Source organism: Mus musculus, chromosome 5 (assembly GCF_000001635.26).
Source record: "Mus musculus strain C57BL/6J chromosome 5, GRCm38.p6 C57BL/6J".
Classification (NCBI taxonomy): Eukaryota; Metazoa; Chordata; class Mammalia; order Rodentia; family Muridae; genus Mus; species Mus musculus.
The window spans coordinates 26,137,781-26,142,866 of NC_000071.6; positions in this window are offsets into that span (position 1 = coordinate 26,137,781).

Genomic DNA, 5,086 nt, shown 5'->3' on the forward strand with positions numbered 1-5,086 from the left:
TTTTTTTTTTTTTTGGTTGGGAGACTCTTAATGACTGCTTCTATTTCTTTAGGGGATATAGGACTGTTTAGATCATTAACCTGATCCTGATTTAACTTTGGTACCTGGTAAATGTCTAGAAATTTGTTCATTTTATCCAGGTTTTCCAGTTTTGCTGAGTATAGCCTTTTGTAGAAGGATCTGATGGTGTTTTAGATTTCTTCAGGATCTGTTGTTATGTCTCCCTTTTAATTTCTGTTTTTGTTAATTAGGATGCTGTCCCTGTGCCCTCTAGTGAGTCTGGCTAAGGGTTTATTTATCTTGTTGATTTTCTCAAAGAACCAGCTCCCCGATTGGTTGATTCTTTGAATAGTTCTTCTTGTTTCTACTTGGTTGATTTCACACCTGAGTTTGATTATTTCCTGCCATCTACTGCTCTTGGTGAATATACTTCCTTTTGTTCTAGAGCTTTTAGGTGTCTTGTCAAGCTCCTAGTTTGTGGTCTCTCTAGCTTTTTTTTTTTTTTTTTTTTGGAGGCACTTAGAGCTATGAGTTTTCCTCTTAGAAATGCTTTCAATGTGTCCCATAAGTTTGGGTATGTTGTGTCTTCATTTTCATTAAACTCTAAAAAGTCTTTAATTTCTTTCTTTATTCCTTCCTTGGCCAAGGTATCATTGAGATACCTTTCCACGTGAATGTTGGCTTTCTATTATTAATGTTGTTATTGAGGATCAGCCTTAGTCCATGGTGATCTGATAGGATGCATGGGACAATTTGAATATTTTTGTATCTGTTGAGGCCTGTTTTGTGACCAATTATATGGTCAGTTTTGGAGAAGGTACCATGAGGTGCTGAGAAGAAGGTATATCCTTTTGTTTTAGGATAAAATGTTCTGTAGATATCTGTTAAATCCATTTGTTTTATAATTTCTGTTAGTGTCACTGTGTCCCTGTTTAAACTGTTTCCACGATCTGTCCATTGATAAAAGTGGTGTGTTGAAGTCTCCCACTATTATTGTGTGAGGTGCATTGTGTGCTTTGAGCTTTACTAAAGTTTCTTTAATGAATGTGGCTGCCCTTGTATTTGGAGCATAGATATTCAGAATTGAGAGTTCCTCTTGGAGGATTTTACCTTTGATGAGTATGAAGTGTCCCTCCTTGTCTTTTTTGATAACTTTGGGTTGGAAGTCGATTTTATTGGATATTAGAATGGCTACTCCAGCTTGTTTCTTCAGATCATTTGCTTGGAAAATTGCTTTCCAGCCTTTCATTCTGAGGTCGTGTCTGTCTTTTTCCCTGATATGGGTTTCCTGTAAGCAGCAGAAAGTTGGGTCCTGTTTGTATAGCCAGTCTGTTAGTCTATGTCTTTTTATTGGGGAGATGAGTCCATTGATATTTAGAGATATTAAGGAAAAGTAATTGTTGCTTATTATTTTTGTTGTTAGAGTTGGCATTCTGTTCTTGTGGCTGTCTTCTTTTAGGATTATTGAAGGATTACTTTCTTGCTTTTTTCTAGGGCATGGTTTCCGTCCTTTTATTGTTTTTTTTTTTTTTTTCTGTTATTATCCTTTGAAGGGCTCGATTCATGGAAAGATAATGTGTGAATTTGCTTTTGTCGTGGAATACTTTGGTTTCTCCATCTATGGTAATTGAATGTTTGGCTGGCTATAGTAGCTTGGGCTGGCATTTGTATTCTCTTACTTCCTGTATAACATCTGTCCAGGATCTTCTGGCTTTCATAGTCTCTGGTGAAAAATCTGGTGTAATTCTGATAGGCCTGCCTTTATATGTTACTTGACCTTTCTCCCTTACTGCTTTTAATATTCTATCTTTATTTAGTGCATTTGTTGTTCTGATTATTATGTGTCGGGAGGAATTTCTTTTCTGGTCCAGTCTATTTGGAGTTCTGTAGGCTTGTTGTACATTCATGGGTGTCTCTTTCTTTAGGTTTGGGAAGTTTTCTTCTATAATTTTGTTGAAGATATTTGCTGGCCCTTTAAGTTGAAAATCTTCATTCTCATCTACTCCTATTATCTGTAGGTTTGGTCTTCTCATTGTGTCCTGGATTTCCTGGATGTTTTGAGTTAGGATCTTTCTGCATTTTGCATTTTCTTTGCTTGTTGTGTTGATGTTCTCTATGGAATCTTCTGCAACTGAGATTCTTTCTTCCATCTCTTGTATTCTGTTGTTGATGCTCACATCTATGGTTACACATTTCTTTCCTAGGGTTTCTATTTTCAGAGTTGCCTCACTTTGCATTTTATTTATTGTGTCTTCTTTCCTTTTTAGTTCTAGTATGCTTTTGTTCATTTCCATCACCTTTTTGGATGTGTTTTCCTGTTTTTCATTAAGGACTTCTGTTTGGTTGTGTTTTCCTGTTTTTCTTTAAGAACTTCTACCTGTTTGGTTGTGTTTTCATGTTTTTCTTTAAGGACTTGTATCTGTTTAGCAGTGTTCTCCTGTATTTCTTTAATTGAGTTATTAAAGTCTTTCTTGATGTCCTATATCATCATCATGAGATATGATTTTAAATCTGTGTCTAGCTTTTTGGGTGTGTTGGGGTGCCCAGGACTGGCTGAGGTGGGAGTCTGTGTTGTGATGATGGCAAGTGGTCTTGGTTTCTGTTAGTAAGATTTTTATGTTTGCCTTTTGCCATTCAGTAATCTCTTGAGTTAGTTGTTATAATTGTCTCTGGTTAGAGCGTGTTCCTCTAGTGATTCTGTTAGCCTCTATCAGCAGACCTGGGAGACTAGCTCTTTCCTGAGTTTCAGTGGTCAGATCACTCTCTGCAGGCAAGCTCTCATCTTACAGGGAAGGTGCACAGATATTTGGCATTCAGACTTGCCTCCTGGCAGAAGATGAAGGCCCAAAACAGGGCCTGACCCAGAAGCTTTGTGGCTTCTGCCTGTCCCAGAAGCTGTCAGCTTCTGTAGTCCATACTCTCACCTGCACAGACTAGTCTCAAAGGTATCGGGAACTAAGATGGCTCCCCAGGTGCTCTGACAAAGCCCTCCCAGGTGGGGCAGACACCTCTCCTCTGGCAGGGAAGCTGCCCAGATGTCTGGAGCCCGAAACAGGGTGTATCTCAGAAGCTGTGTGGCTTCTGCCTGTCCCAGAAGTTGTTGGCTTCTGTAGTTCACACTCTCACCTGTGCAGAGTAGTATTGGAGGGATCCAGGAACTAAGATTCCTGTGTGCTCCAGTAAAACCTTCCCAGGCAGGGCGGATACCTCTCTTCTGGCAGGGAAGATGCCTGGATGTCTCTAATTAGCCTTTCTGACCAAAATAAAATACAATGGGAACCTATATAAGGTTTTGTGTCCATGTCTCTCAGATCTAATCTTATAAATGGCCATGAGTGGGGCCCTGGATAAATCTGTGTCAGGTATGAGGGGTGTTTAGTGTGGTATATGTGCTTCTAGGGCTTGTGCATTTTGGGGTCACCTACCTCCTCTGTCTGTGCAAGAGAAATGACATATACATTACGATCCTGAAGAGATTTGACCCATCTCCCACAAAAGCCAGGTGAAAACAAAACAACATCCAACCTTTCAGAAGTCAAGGATGTAGTATGAGCCAGATCTACTTACTGAAGGTAGATTGGCCAAGGGCAACAGCTTATGAGGTACTTTACTTAGAGCATTAGGGTGTGTCTGGGACTAGTGAAATATTAGGATCAGGAAGAAGGAAAGATGAGGGTGGCCATGCTGAATCCTCATCACTGCTTGATAGAGGCCTTTTCCATTAGCTCTTACCAACTCTGGCCCCCTCTCCTAGCATCATACTGACTGGAACATAAAGCGCCCCATTTGGTTCCCAAATGGAGGAAGCTCTAAGCTGGTAACCTAGGAAGAGGAATGAGAGAAAGAAATGGTGATGTTAGATCCTAGTGTGGGAGGAAGTCACATAGAATTTTCTATTTTAGGGGATAAGTCCTGATGTATCCATCTCTGGTTGGACTTTATCCATCTTCCAGGATCCTCCAGGGTTGGTGGGAATAAGCACCATAAATGGCAGTCTGAAACTGTCCCATTGCTTAACATTTGCAAAAGCTCAACCATAGACTGGCCATAATCATTGATCTATTTCATAGAAGGAAAACTCAGAGGAAAGGTAAACAACCAATGTGGTCATTGTTCCTATCTGGTGATAGGCATGGGGTTTCTAGCTCTTGATTCCAAGAGGTAAAAATGCAGGTATTAACAGGGCCATCTGTCTCTGAATGTGCAAGGGCAAGGCTCCTGTCTGATTCTTCCAGCTTCTGGACATTGCCAAGGGCTGCCTTACATTGAATGGGCTATAGTTCTGGACTGAATGAAAAAGAGACAGGTAGCTGAACACCAGCATCCATCTCTTCTTGCTGACTGTGGGTGCAGTGTGACCGGCTGCTTCAATATCCTGCTGCTATGACCTCCCCACCACAATATAGTATATCTCCTTGACTTTTGAACCAAAATAAATATTTCCTTAGGTTGCTTTTGCCAGATGTTTCAACCCAGAGATCAGAAAAATAACACAAGGGGGAAGGGTGTGGGGTTGTCTTTTATTTTGGTTCACAGTTTGGGAGGATACAGTCCATCATGGTGGAAAGAGCAGCAGCAGGGATGTGAAGTGGCTAATTACATCATGCAATAGTGTAATTATGCAACTAGTCTACAGTCAGTAAGCAGGGAGGGAACAGGAAGTGGGGCAGGGATACCAAACCCCGAGTCTTCCCTCCCCTCCAAAGACCTATTTTTTCCAGGGAAGCTTTAATCCTTAAAGATTCCACAACCATCCCAAACTGCAAGACCAAGTGTTCAAACACATGAGCCTGTGGGAGACACTTCAGACTCAAGGCGCAGCAGCTGGTGACTGGCAGTCAGTTATTTGAACGAAGTACCTGAGACATACCCACTTTGATCTGCCGTGGCTGCCTTTCTGACTTTTCTGTTTCCTATGGTACCTGCAGCTTTGCCCTTGGGCAGGGCCCTCTGGAAAGCAAGCCTCAGAAACTAAAGCCAAGCTGCTGGTTTACACTAAATCCTAAAGAGAGAATCTGACCCTGCGATCAGTGGGAATAATCTGGTTCTTATCATAACAGTCTTCTTTTACTGTCCCTGCAGCTGT